At 26.8% G+C, this 16,114-nt stretch overlaps 1 protein-coding gene across 1 annotated transcript in view; it reads left to right on the top strand.

Annotated features, from left to right (window-relative positions):
- Positions 1-16,114, top strand: part of LOC125814483 (NADH dehydrogenase [ubiquinone] 1 alpha subcomplex subunit 6-like) — a 520,085-nt gene that overhangs the window by 368,031 nt on the left and 135,940 nt on the right. The window lies entirely within an intron of this gene.

Here is a 16,114-nt window from a genome sequence, read left to right as displayed (position 1 = left end):
ACATTTTGCAGTGAAGTTTGGAAAGAGTAGTGTGTATGCCATCTTTTATAAAGATAGATAGGTTGTATTTCACAGACATTTTCATTCTCTTTTTGCTAATTTAATGGTGTTTTCCTACTCTTTTGATCCTAAAATTATCAGATTAATTTAATTTGCTAATGTCAAAAGTTGAGTAGAATAGTCTTCTTCTGCTTACTTACCACACACAATAGGATAAGTAAAAGAAATTACTTATTCTCCTAATAATATTTATCCTCATACCAAATATATTTGGATGATCAAAATATTATGAAAAAAATATTATTCTAGAAAAAACAGTTTTTATAAACTAGGGAAATGATTTTCTTGGTGGAAGTATGGAAAATAAGTTAGGTGTTGGTGTTTTGTCCTGGTTCAACCTTTGAGTCCTAGGTCGAAAGTTTGGGGTCAGATCTCGGTTCGAAAGTCGGAGCTTGCGTTGGATGTCAGGGTTGAATTTTAGTTCAGAAGTAAGGTCTCGATTCGGGTATCGGACCACAGGTAGGGATTGACCTCAAATCGGATGTCGGGATCGAGGTCAGGGTTGAGTCCAATTCGAATGTCGGGTCTTGGATGGAAAGTCAAGGTCAACCGCTAGGTCTCGAATCAGGTGTCGAGGTTGGATTTTGGATCGATCATTTGGGTCATGTACATGTTTAGGTGTTGGGGGCGGGGCAGGGGTGGGTCCTAGTTTGAATGTCGGGTCCCGAGTTGGGAGTCGGGGTGAGGTTCTGGTCGAATCTTGAATCTCGGGGTCTGATCCCGGATCAATATTGGTTCAATCACCAACCAAATATTAGAAAAATATATTTTTCCCTCACAAACTAAACATGAGTAAACCAACTTGTTTTTCCAAAAAGCATTTTGATGAAAAACATCTCTGATTAGATTCTAAATATAACCGACGATAAAGTTGTTCCGATTCAAATAATTCATGACAATAATTATATTACGATGCATCTCTAATTATATTAAGATACATCTATATAATCAAATAACCCTAACAAAACTTCAAACTTTTAATATTTTTTCCTCCAACTTCAAATTTACATTATCTTTTAGAACTTTTATTGTTTTATGTACAAACAAAACATTAATTAAAAAGGATAATGATCGTGTATGCTCCACATGTATGAGAAAGAACATGTAATTATTATTAGTGCAAAAGTCTTCACGTGAAAATTGAAAAAAGATAAAATAAAAACTAAAGTATGTGAAAGTACAAAATTAAAAAGTTGAGGCCTTTTATGACTTAAACCACATGATCTTCATTGAATTGTGTGCCACGTGCATTGCACGTGAGCACGTCTGCACCCTGTACCTTTTTTTTTTTTAGAAAAAAAAACTAATTTAAGTTCAATAACATTATAAATTTATTCAATATTATTTCTTAACTCCCAATTTTATATAATACTCTCCCTTTTAAGTATTTTATAATAGTTTAATTTTAAATATTTCACTTTATTTTTAATAAAATAATTCATAGCCGTAGAATTTTTCAGACTTGTTTTAGATCACAAGTTGATATGGAGGGAGTATTCAATATAATATTGTACTTTTATAAATTAAGACGGATCGAGTAAATATTGAATACGTTATTGAAGAAGAAACAACTTTAGTTGATCGTTTTTAGAACCACATCCTTAAAATAAAATAGTTAATGTTATAGAGTTTCAAGTTTTACAACGTTATCGTTCAATTGTCGAAGTCGAAATTTCAGAATAATGGCTATTTTTTCAATGGACTTATTTAAATTTTGCGCTGTCCCGGCCCAAAAAGAATTATTGTGGGCCTTATTCCACTTGATCTATAATGATTATCTTGTAAATAAAAGTAGAATTGGCACTAAAAAAAGAAATTTTAGAGGGATTAATATACTATTCCGTCCATCCACTTTTAATTGTCATGGTTTTCTTTTATAGAATTAAATAATAAGAACTTTGACTAATATTTTACAATGTATTTTTTCATCATATTAATATGCAACAAATTGTAATTTATAGTACTTTTCGTATAGTTTTTAATATCTATTTTTTTGTTTAAACTATCGAATTAATGTAATCTAATTTAACTTTGAAAATTAGTAAAAATTGACTTTCAAAAGGCGAAACATGACAATTAAAAGTGGACGGAGGGAGTAGTATTTTATTAAGTACTATTCATTTTTCAATATTTAAATGAGTTATACTAATTATAATTAGGATGTTGTAGTAAACTTATCATGTTATTTCTTAAAGGGTATGTCAAGTTAAATATAGACAAGTAAATATGAACGAAGGAAAGTAGTAGTATTTAGTGAGTTAACAAAGAAAATAGACTAAGAAAGAATGCATCGAAGATGATATACTAACAATATAAAGAATGTACTATATAACAAGTTAGTTATCATCTATTTTCATAGAGATTTACCAAACTATAATTTGGACGGTGGAACTGTTTAGATTCTAAGAGTGGATTGTTCTCTTGTTTGTTCTATATATTACTAATGATTTTGACTTCATGCAAGTAAGTTATAGCCTGAAATTCGATTTGTGCATGGAATTTTTCAAAATTAACTTACCCTAGCTAACAATAGAGTCGAATCAGAAGGCAAGGTAAAATAGGCTTTTACAATAGTGAAAAGAATTCTCTTGAATCAAATGATATTGATCTTTGCCTAGGAACTTCAGTGCCTTGAGCAAAAAAAAGGGATTTCTTTCTCTTTCATATTGCTATTCTTCGAAAGTTTCTTTTCCTTCGCTTATTAATATGTAGTCCTGATAGGGGGTCCTGATCAGAGTATCGAAGCACAAAAAGGTCCCAAATGCCCTTTATATTGCGGGTCAATAAGCAAACGGTGGGGTGTATGTATTATTTTAAATTACTATTGTGTCATTGTTATCAATTAGATAAAATTTACTTGTATTACAATGTGAAGAAATATAAATAACCTGATTGTACAAATATATTTTACATCGTTAATTTATAGAACTTAAAAAAGAAATCATTGGGAGAAAACAAAATAAAGAAAAGATAAGTGACATGATTACCTAAATCTTTTATTGTCATAATAAAACGACAATGTGGTCCTAATCAACACCATGTGCAGCTCATTTTCATTGTTTAAGTAAATACATTTCTATTAAATTGTCATCTTAGACACTTTTAAGATTCCATACACCATGTAAAACTTTGATATAAAACAAGATTGTATTTTTTTAATTATTATTTTTGTTTGTAGGACCTTTTTCTTTAATGAATATTACAATATTTAATGGAGTTCATTACTTGGCTTTGGTGAAAGCAATTCCCTAAAGCTCCTGAATTTTAGGTTTACTTAACCAAGGCATATATCTTTTTGCTCATGGCATACACTAAGGTTCATAGCAAAGCATTTACAATTTGTAGCCTTTTATTTTCGTATTTCCTTTTATCAATTGTTTACTAATACTTTATTTGAGTTAAAAATCTATAAAAAATAATAACTTTATTTTATAAGGTAAGAATAAAGTTTATGTACACTCTATTATTCCAAAATTTCACCTATAGAATTACAGTGGGTATGTATTCTGTAAAAAAAAAAAATGAATTTTGAGTCTAACTCAACTCCAAAAGCTAGCTCACAAGGAGAGGATTATTCAAGTCCATCTATAAGCAGGTCACTAGTTCATTCTCCAACCAATTTGGGGCTCTAACAACACTTTTACACCCATGATGAACTGGTGCATGGATCGGAACCCCAAAGATGAATGAACCTGGCTCTAATAGCATGATAGATATACCACTGTGTGGTGTGAGTTAGGGTCAAAACCTAATTTGACATGGTATATATAAAAGAAAAGTACATCCCCTTTTGGCCTCCTGATCCACGCTATAGTTGGACTTGAGCGTGAAGAAGGGAGGGGTGGGGGAAGATGTTAGAGTGAGTTAAAGTCCTACATTGATTGGAGAATAGATCACTAGCGGCCTGCTTATATAGATTTGGACAATCTTCCTCTCATGAACTAACTTTTGGTGTTGAGTTAATTAGACCTAGGTGTCATATCTTTACATGGTATCAGAGCAGGACTCATTTCACCTATTGTTGGGAACCCAAATTAAATTGTCCATGTTTCAGATGTCAAACCATGGACGTGAGGTGGAGTACTAAAGAATGAAAAAGTCTCACATCGATGGCTAATCATGAGATGAATAATCTTCAAATGGACTTGAGCAATTCTCCCCTCATGAGCTAGTTGTTGGGGGTTGAATTAGACCTAGATGCATGTCATATCATTACATTATTGTTGTTTGAATTAATGACGATCACATTTTGTTGCTAAACATTAAAAAACTATCGTTTTTCTTATTATTTAACGACATAGTACATCCGAGCTAAACACTAGGGATGGGCATTCGGTATTCAGTCCGGGTTTCTCAAATTTCGGGTTTGATAATTCGATAATTGGTAGTTTAATGTAGATATCAAATCTTTAAATTTTGATTTGGTAATCGAAAAACGATAAATTAAACTTCGGTTTGGTACGGTATTCAGTAATACCATATTGAAGTTATAGCCTATTGTATTACAAAGTTAATACTATTTCTCCAATCAATTTTTTTATGTGGACGCACGATATAATAGAAGATCAACAAGTAAGAAGACATCAAGAAAATGAAATTGATATAACTAAAAGACATATATTTGGATTATTCATTCTTATTCTTTAACTTTCTCTTTGGACTTGTAATGGATATGTTGATATATTTCATTAAGTAAATAATTTGGTATTCGGGAAATACCGAATACCAAATGGTACTAACGTCTCATACCGAACCCAAACCCGAATACCATAATTCTAAAATTTTACTCCCCAATACCATACCAAATATCAAATAACCAAACAATTTGATTCGGTTCAATAATTCAATTTTCGTTATTTTATGCCAAGCCCTACTAAACACAATAAGTCGCTAAAAAAAAGTTCCACCAGTTATCTTATTTAACAACAAATTATCAAAAAACTATGTTAGTTACAGATCATTTAACGATAAATTAGCTATGGCTAAATGCTAATATTGTTCAATTTGTGTTTGAGAGATAGACTATTCAATCATTACCTTAAAATATTAAGTAGCTTTTATTTAATTAACATATGGAAATTAAATATGCTCATATAAATTAGTCCATATTAGATAAACCAACTATTTTATTTTAATTTACTTTAGTACTGAAACCTGTACTTGAGATTTAGTGCATTTTCAAAAGAGCCGTCATAGTTACAGGGGAAACTTTTATTTGTAATATATTAATTCTAACCAAAAATATTTTTTTTAATCAACTTTGATAAATACAATAATTAGTTTTTTAATATTTGACCATAAAATTTTTAATCATACATTTCTTTCAGTGTCTGTTATGATGATTGATGAGTACTTGACAATACCAATCTTTTGTCCAAGACATTTTAATTTAAAAAATAGATAATTCACAACTATATATTAAAATCAATTAATTCACAAAAAAGTAGACACAGGGTTTAAAATATCCTCATTTAATTGGATAATTAATTCAAGTAAAAGAAAGGGGTCAAATATTTTTAACCAATAACATCAAGATCTATGTAATGAATCTTCTAGTTTTCCATAGGGTAATAGTAAATATAATACTAATTTAATTACTTAATTAATTAATTTGTTAGTTAAGTTTCAAGTTTAAAGTGCTTATGATTAAATCATTTGTTATCATCCGAGGTTCAATCCAGATAGAAAAGACATTTTTAATTGTAAAAATATATATTTATTAATTGAATAAGTACTAAATAATTTAGTCTTTAATTGTAGTTCACATGAGTATTTGTTTAAGGAAATATGTGGCTACCAAATACCAAAGCTTTATTCTTGTTTAAAAAGTCATTTGAGAGTTACACTTTATATTGAAGGATTTTTTCTCCCGATTATGCGATTAATGAATTAATATAAAAAATATCTATTGAGTCGGATCCATCCATAAAAAATTGCCCATAAACCCATTAGTTTTAGCCTACAAATGTATAAATATAACATTATGGGTGTAAGAACGAAAATTTCCTCACACGATTAGAATTTTCAGAAAAATGCTACGTATCTCCTAAAGTACATTTATATATGTTGCATTCATATATCTAACTAGGGCTTTGTGGACAAAGAAAGTTCATCCGCTTTATGACAATTGTTAATGACAGTTAACACAAGTCATGGTTACTGCAAATTCATTTCTCCTATAGATCAAGAAAGTCGTAAGTCTCTTAAACTAGTGGGTTACGATTGAAATACTACCATTAATTAATTAAACTTTTTTTAGAATAAAAGTTAGTTTGTGGGACCCTTGGATTAAAATATAATTAGAGGTAATTAGCCAACGACAAGTACTATAGCAAGTGGTTGAGCATGATAATAATGTCATTGATATTATCAAGAAATTTATTGTTAAAACATGATTAATTATTTGCTAAACGACAATTAATATATAATAATGTCATTTACTTGGACTTATATTATACTCCATCTGTCTCTAATTACTTGTCCACTTTTTATTTTATAGTTATCCCTAATTACTTGTTCATTTTGACTAATCAAGAAATGCCAATTTTTTTACCTATTATATCCTCAAATAAATGATTAATTACTTTGAAAAATATAGAACTCTTCATCCACTTCATAATTAATAGGGGTAAAATGGTAAACTCACTATGTCATTAATTGTTTTCTTAATAGATGTGTCAATTCAAAAGTGGACAAGTAATTAGGGACAGAGGGAGTATTATTAAAAATTAGGTCCATGTGATGTGAGCACTTGGAAAGAATCAAAAGGTGCCTCAATTCTCTCATCAATTATTTGATTTTTAGTCAATTAAGATGGATGGATTACATTTTATTTCATTGGATTCTCTTTTCCAATCTAATATTTAATCTCAAACCCTTTAAGACTACCAAAAAAAGAAAGGAAGTAATTAGCTATAAAATTTGTTGCTAATCTGTTGATAAATCATTTGTAACTAACATTTTTTTTATATATAAGTCATCGTTAATTAGGATTTTTGTTGTTTATTCTGATCTTGTTTCAAGCCCCTAAGACTAATGTAATCCTACCAATGGAACTTGAAGCTTAGAGATCAGGATGAATCGTATACAAACCTTAAATCTTACCCCTAAGTATCTTGTCAAGGAAAATAGGTTGTTTTTGATAGACCTTTCAGCAAAAGTGAAGTAATTCAAAGTATGTTTGAAAAAGAAATACAATAATGCATAAGTAAATAAAGTAGAAAAGAAAGATAACAACAAATTAAATAATATGATAACAATCGAAGAATAAGATAATAGGCAAGTAAGAGTAATAATACTGAAAAGGAAAAACTAAACAATGATTGACTACCTACTATCTTTTTACCCTAATCTTTAACCTCCTTATCCTCTTATCTAGAGTCATGTCGTCGATAATTTCAAACCCTTAAAAATAACAAGAAAATTACACAACAAGAATTAACTACAAAATTCTTCAATAGGAATTATTTATACCTCATTATTATTCCTACATATATCAAACAAGATTAGCTATAGTTGTTTATTGTTTATGATATAAGTTGTTTTCCTTTATTTATTTATTTATTTATTTATTATATTGATATATAGCTAGTAATCAAAATTGGACGAACATAATTGTACACACCTACTCACATATGACTAGATATAATGCTTGAAGATTAAAATACTAATTACTTGATAATGACTTCTTAAGTCGTGCTTGTATTACTATTTTTTTTTTCTTTTTCTTTTTCTTCTTCATAATTATTGATTTCCTATTTTTAGGTTCTATAAAATTAGATAACATGATTATTCCACATTAATGTACATGTTCCTATTACATTATTTTTTTGGTTGATATTTTATTTAAAAATCTTGCTAATAATCATGACAATTGTACTTTTAGTATGTTAAAGTAAATATATTATATACTTATACTTATCTAAATATTAAGAATGTAGAGAACAACTTAAAAAAGCATGAATTTAATAGGATAAAGAAAAATAAATAAACTTTAAGCACAATATATATATATATATATATATATATATATATATTCTAAGTTAATCACTAATATATGAAGAGAGTGGATGTTAGCTGCAGAATATTAACAATGATAGATCACTTAATTCTTACATTTGACTATAAGTAATTTATTTATGTCAAATGGGAAGTAAAAGAATAAAAGAATAAATAATTACTGCCTGAGAAAATCTATAGTTTATTTAGCAGTGATGCACTAGAAAAAGTAGTTGGAAACCATAATATTATTTTTTTATAAGTATTCAATTACTTGATTTTGTAGAAATTATTGCAAGTCTATCGACATATATATAAAGGTTACATTTGATAGTTGATGTTAGAAGTGTGCAAATTTTGATTTAATCGATGGATTAAATTAGAATTAATCTAAAAATTGAATTGAACCTAATTCATACTTAGTTGTATGGTATTTCGGTCATTTCATCATTTTTAAAGAAAGTATATATTTCGTTGATTTTTTGTTTTAATTCTAGTGAATTTGAATTGCTATTTAATCCTGCAAAATGTCCGATTCTAATTATCATCATACTTTTGAAAGTAAATTTCTTAGTCTTATTTCATGAAGATAAATAAACTATTTACGAAATATTCTTAACTTAAAAACTATAAATCAAAACAATTATTAAAAAGGAAATATGACTTCTAGAAAATAACAAAAATATGAAAAGTACAAAACAAAGATCAGGGGAGATGTGAGGGAAACGTGAAAAAATGGAGGAAGTTGGTGAGTGAGGATCTTTGTAAGGACAAAAATCAATCACTATAAGGTTTCCTTTATTATTTAATTTAACTTATACTCTTTGAAATTGTAATTTTTTTTTAATTTATAATATCGTATAAATTTGTAAGTTTGTTATAATAGGTTTTTTTTTTAAAAAGTTATTAAACTTGTATATTATGAAAGATTATCAATATTTTCTCTTTTAGATGATCTAATAGTTTAAAACGTTTATGCTATGATCAATTTATAGAAATTAAACTTTTAGTTATTTGTGATCATTTCATTTTATGAAAATTAATATAGTAGTGTTTTTACTTACTTTGCACATGCTCAAGTCACAAAATTAGATATTAATTAATTATTTGTTCAAGGTAAATTGTTTATAGCATAACCTTAAAACTCATGGAGTGTGATTTTTACCTTGATCCTATGTAATGTGACACCCCTAACAAAAAAAAAAAGTTGATGAGAACTAATCAATCATAACTGACAAGCTTCCGAGTTTGCAAATTGTTGAAGATGAAGTGCACATGATATATTTGGTGAATTCTACATCAAAATATAATAGAAAAATGAAGAGTTTTGTTAAGACATAACTTAAGTTCACCTGATATTATGATACACATGCTTTTGATATTCAATATAACGTAGCACAAAAGATAAATTTATGTATGATCTAAAGCCCAAAAAAAATAGCACGTGACATCAAATTGAATCTTAACGCACAAACATAAAATATTTCATGTATCAAGTCATTGTTTTGATCGTTAACAAAACAATGATCGCTGACTAACCTAGGTAATGTTCATTGTAATTATTTCATACATTGATTAATTACTCTCGCCATTACATTACTATATAAAATTTATTTTTGAAAAATAAATCTCAACAAACAAATTAAAAATAAAAGATGAATTTATTTCTCATTTATTAAAAATTGACTTAAAAAAAACATTAAATAATAGTAGAATTGTAAACTTAGGGCCCGTTTGGCCATGCGATATGGTATCATGATATGGAATCATGAGATGAAATTGAAGTTTTGTTTGGACATGCGATATGGAATTTTTGTGTTGTATATTTTCTCATTAACATAAAAAATTCATAAGTTGTAAAACTATTAAAATAACCCCAATTGTTTATTCAATCTTATCAAATAAACAAAAATTTATAAAATCGTATAATAAATTATTACAAAGCTATTTGTTCTCCACTTAAGTAGTTGTTTCATCTAACTTTAATTTAATTAAAAAAATTGAACATAAATTGTAGTGTACTAATCTTTAATATAATCCTCCCACATAATACGGACAATTTTCTCACGTTGAACTTGCATTTTTCGATCATGTGACCGAGAAGACGAACCAACATTGTTACTTTGAGCCATTTGTTGGTCAATATCATCCGCAACTATATTTTCATACTCATAGACCATAAATATTTCATCACTTTAACAATCGGTTGGTGTGAGTTAAAGTGACTATATGTTGGTGAGAATAATAAATTTTATGTCGGTGAGAATAATAAATTTTAAAAAGTAATGATGTGATTATAAATTTTATTTACATATGAAATAAATGGTTAGTAGATATAAATGTGGGGTTGTTTTAACAAAATATAAACTTGTGGATCAATTTTTGTATTAAAAATATCTCAAATCATGATATGGAATTACCATATAATTCCATATCATGGTTTTTGGAGAATATGAAATCATGAGATGGAATCAGCGTAAAATCATATGTCCAAACATTGATTCCATCTCACGATACCATATCATGATATGGTATCGCGGCCAAACGCCTACTTAGTTTCTTAACGCAAATGAAATCTAAAAACTTGACATATAAAAAGAAACAGAGGGAGTACTTATCATTTCACCAAACCAATATATATAACATTATTCTTGTTATTTTATTCCCAATATAGAACAACTAAATAATTAATTTATGTTTATTGGTCAATTTAAATAACAAAATAAATTAATTTATATTCATTTATTGAAAATTAAACTTTAAGAGAATACTAAATAAATGTACAATAATAAACTTACCTAAACTTTTAAGAAAATCTAAAATAATGATATATAAATAAAAACGAGGGGAGTAAAAGAAAAAAGACAAAATAGAAAGCAAAAACAAAATGTTAGGGTGGTGGGGTTTACTCTCGAAGGAGTGGGTGAATTAAAGTAGTCAAGATAAAGGAGAGAAACCCCCGAGTTTTAAGGGCTCAAGAAAAAAGAAACAAATTGACCAATTCCCAATATAAAATGCATAACTCACAAAAGTGAGAAAATTGTTACTACTCCATCCGTCCCATTTTATATGGCACCATTTTCTTTTTAGTCAGTCAAAAAAAAAAAGTCACATTTTCTTATATGGTAAGTATTTAAAGGTATAATTTCTCTTTTACCCTTGTTGGTTCCACTTAATCATAAAGATAGTATTTCAATACATTTATGAGGAGAAAAAAAAGTGAGTCTACTTTTTAATATGACTATTTTTTGAAGGGGCAATTTGATTAACATTTCAAAGTCTTCATTTATTTCTTAAACTCAGTGCCCGGTCAAATGTTGCCACATAAAATGAGACGAAAGGAGTAATATTTTCTCCGTCTCATATTAGTTTTCAATGCTATTAAAAATAGATAGGTCTTTTGTCTCTAATTATTTGTTCAATTTTCTTTTGAAAAAAATCTTTTGATCATAAAATTTGGTCAAAATGGTAAAATAACATATTTCATACTATTTTATTTTATATTTTTGAACATTTTTACCCTTTTAATTAAAAAATGGAAAAAAGATCAGTTTATTTTAAAATAAAAAGGATATTATAGACTTTTTAATTTTCTGGCCAAATTCTGACCAAATTTTTTGGCCATTTAGCATAACCTTTTTTTTTACTAGTTCATTTTGATAAATCAAGAAAGGACAATTTTTTTTACCTATTATACCCTCAATTAATTAATTTTGAAAAAGGACTTCTTGAAAATTTAAATTTTTAATTCATCTATTTCATAATTAATAGGGGTAAAATGGTAAACTCACACTTTTCTTATTCTTCTTCTCTTTTTCATCTTTATTTATCTACTATATTAAAGGTAATATTCATTTTCACTTGTTTAGTTTAAAAAAACTAAGAGATAATTTATGACATAGTTCTTAATTTATCTTTATTATTAGTTATAATATTTTTTCAATATATTTTTAAAAAATGTTGAATTTATTATATTCAAAGGGTGATATGGTCAAATTGTCATTTCATTTATTACTTTATATCTCAATTTGTGTGATACCATTTTAAATTTTGAGAGTCAAATAATTTAAATTTGATCGTGAATTTTTCAGCATGGAATCTTTAATTTTTTTGAATTTTTCTTATACATATTTTAAAACTACGTAAAAATTACTATAAGTCAAAATAATTGAAAAATATATTGAATGATGCCACATAATTATGGAAAAGGGAGTACCCTTTGAGTTTTGTACTAAGTCAATATTGATCAAGTAAAACATGGACGAAGAAAAAAATATTATTTTTATTTATAATTTCTTAATAAACATGTGAAAGAAAAATGTGATAATTAATATGAAACGGAGGAAGTATAAAATATTCCCTATGTGGCCGACAACTCCACGGTGGACTGCACCTCTGCCTTGACTTCAATCCAGCGCCCACGTGCCCACCTGCTTCCCTTTAATTTTTTTTAAATTTAATTTTGAATGAATAAAGTGTACGCAAATTTATTCATACAAAAAATAGAGAGTCGATTTTTGATAAAATAGTTTGTATGGATGGGAAATTAATCCATTAACAACATTCTTGAATTCAAAGATCAAACTCCAAGTTCTCAAGTGGTAAGTGGTGGAGTCACCTTATGTTAAGGGATGTTGCATTGAAAAAATTATATCGTTTTAACTAGATCAAAATTTTAATATATATTGATCTACCTTAAATATTATTTGCATTGTAACATTTCTTAGTAAATTTTTTGATTCCGCAATTGTAAATGGTATTCAATTTCCATCACTTTCCTCCCTAATTCCTAGCCACCAATAGACCTTAGACAAGAGTTTGATACAAGAAAAGAAAACAAGTACCCAAATTTATAGGAAAAATTAAAGGAAAAATGAGAGCAAATTAAACTAAAATGTTGGCCAATGTCCCACTACATGTCATTTAAGTAGAAGTAGGTTAGCAAAAATTGTCAATTTTCTTGATTTGTCCTTTTGAAAAAAAAAAAAAGTAAAAGTAATTTGATGTGTGATCAATTTTAAATTAATATTAATATTATAATTAAAAAATTAATAATTTTCAAAAACATTTATAATTAAAATAAATGAAATTATTAAATTCACATTAATATATAATCCATCCTCAAAGTCTATCTTTGAATAAGAGAGTCAATTCCCTAAATGGTCACCCAAGTTTAGGGAATTGTCTTGAAATATCATTTATGTTTTATTTAGGACTAAAATATCACTTCACTATCACTATTTTTCTTCAAATATACTTGACACTCCAAAAGCCCCACTCTCTCCTAGTTGGCACGATATGTCATTAAAGTCTTTTTTTTTTAATAATAGATCTATTTGATTCATTAAACTTATTTAACTAAAATAATGATCATATTATTTTTTTTAAAAAAATATTAGTTTATTAAGAATAATTTTTCATACTTAAGAATCTTTTATCATAATTAAACTTTTTATTTTTTTATGTTATGAAGATTAGATTTTTAAAACGTACTATAATATCATCAAATTTGAATACTTGTAAACACATACATTCAAAAAAAAATTAATATACAAATCACTCATGAATGCTAACTTACATCAATTAATCATAAATTGTATAGTGAATCAATAATATTAAAGGTCAATTAACTATTACAATAATATTAATTGTGTATTTTAAAATTCATGCTTACAATTATTTTTTTTGAAAAAATGAATAATATTATATTTTTTATCCAAAAAACAATACTAAATACCTTAAAAGTCTCCTTCGATTCTAGTTGATACGTCATGTCATTAAATCATCATTTTAAAAAATAATATACCTATTCAATTCATCAAACTTATGTCTCTACAAAACAAATACATTTACATGAGAATTTATGAAGATTATAAAAAAAATTTAAAAAGTCTAATTCCTTTATATATTTTTACTAAAAAAAATTCAATGAAAAACCTTTGTGTACAGTTATTACCTGGTAATTTTTAAAATTCCTAAGTAAATTATTTGAAAATTTTAAGATTTTTTTTTCCATAAAAGTATTCAGATAAATTTGTAAGGTTGACAAAAAAATTGGTATGAAAGAGAAAATTATTATTTATTTTTTATTTTTATTATTTTATTCTATATTATATTATATTATATTATATTATATTTTAACTTCTCATACAATTAAACACCAATATATATTCTTATCTCATTCCAAATTTATGAAATACAAGTAATAATTAATTGAATTGCCTATTTTAATTCAATAATATACATATTATATGAGATTAATATACTGATAAATAAAGATCAAAATTTTATTTTCTAATATAAATATTATTCACTTTCTATCTTCTTTTCAAAAAAAGATATTGTAAGTATATATGGATTTCAAAGCATCCAATTAATTATTTTTTAGTAGTTAATTGACCTTTAATATTATTGATTCATTATATAATATATGATTAATTGATGTAAGTTGACATTCATAAGTGATTTATATATCAATATTTTTTTTGAATATATTACTTTATAATTATTCAAAATTAATGACATTATGGTGAGTTTTAAAAAACTATTCTTCATCGCATTAAAAAATTAAAAAAATTAATTATGATAAAGGATTCTTAAGTATGAAAATTTATTCTTAGTAAACTAATATATTTTTTTAAAAATAATATGATTGTTATTTTAGTTAAATGGGTTTAATAAATTAAATTAGTCTATTATTAAAAAAAGCGACTTTAATGACATGTCATATCAACTAGGAGAGAGTGAGACTTTTGGAGTGTCAAGTATATTTGAAGGAAAATAGTGATAGTTGAGTGATATTTTGATCCTAAATGAAACATAAATGATATTTCAAGATAATTTTCTAAACTTTGGTGATCATTTAGAGAATTGACTCTTGAGTAAGACCAAAGAAGTTGATATGACCAACATGGGTTGTGGTGCTATGATGAGAGTACTTCACTCTTAACCAGGGGTCTCGGTTCGAGCTCCGAGTATGGAGAAAATCTTGTTTGGAGCACCACTCCCGAATGACCCTGTAGTGTGCGATCCAAATTTAGTCGAAGCTCCAATGTGGACTTCAGACACAGCGGCAAAAAAAAAAGTTGATGTGGATAAGATAAAAAAGTTATAGTACGAGTAGCTACTGCTATTGATCAGTTTATTTTTGGATTTGACATCTTTGATTCTCTGTTCCAAATCTTCTTTCTTTGAGAAAAAGGATTTAAGATAATATATATTGTAATATAATATAAGAATAAGTTATTTTATCAATACGATCAAAGTTGAAAGTTATGTCATGATTAACTATAAAATTTAAGGAGATTTTAAATATGTCAAGATTTTATGTGTTATAAAAACGCGATTTTAAATTAAATGAATTGTGATAAAATTTCAAAAATTCTAATTTTATAAATTTTAAATTTTAAATCGACTTATATATACCTGCGTTATTTAATCTAGCACCTTTCATTGCTTTATCCTTTATCATTAGCTTTAGTTCTGCATTTATAAAAATGGAGATCACTTCTCATGTAATTTAAGAATCTACAGTACTTTAATGGGAGCAATATAGTTAAAATAATACAAAATTATCCAAATTGTGACAGAAATGTAACTCGTCATTCATTTTTAGTCAAATCCATAGAAGTCTTAGTTGCGAGCCTCGTATAGAATTAATTTATTTGAAAGGAAGCGTGTACCCTTTAAAGTGAGATTTTCTAATGCAAATTCGTACTAATCGAACTTCAAATTAAAACAGGTACAAAACATCGGGCGTAAAATAAATGAATAATTAATATAGCCACTTTGAATAACATAGAATGTCGATTACCCATTGTATAAGGAAGGACCAAGAATAAGAACCTAAGGTATTTTAAGATTATCTTGGTATATTACCTTTATATATTAAATTTCTGTTTCACTTTATGCATGGGGTATATTTGGAATGTATTTTTAGTGTTTATTTATCTATTTTTTAAATATATATATTGATGTTTGCTATATTTTGTAGTTTTTCCTATAAAATTTTACTCGATATAAACCATTTACCTCATAAGAAATATCCGATGATTTT

Source organism: Solanum verrucosum, unplaced genomic scaffold, assembly GCF_900185275.1.
Source record: "Solanum verrucosum unplaced genomic scaffold, falcon-dt-bn FXZP01000268.1, whole genome shotgun sequence".
Taxonomy (NCBI): domain Eukaryota; kingdom Viridiplantae; phylum Streptophyta; class Magnoliopsida; order Solanales; family Solanaceae; genus Solanum; species Solanum verrucosum.
The sequence above is the reverse complement of the archived record's forward strand: the minus strand, read 5'-3'. Positions and strand labels throughout refer to the sequence as shown.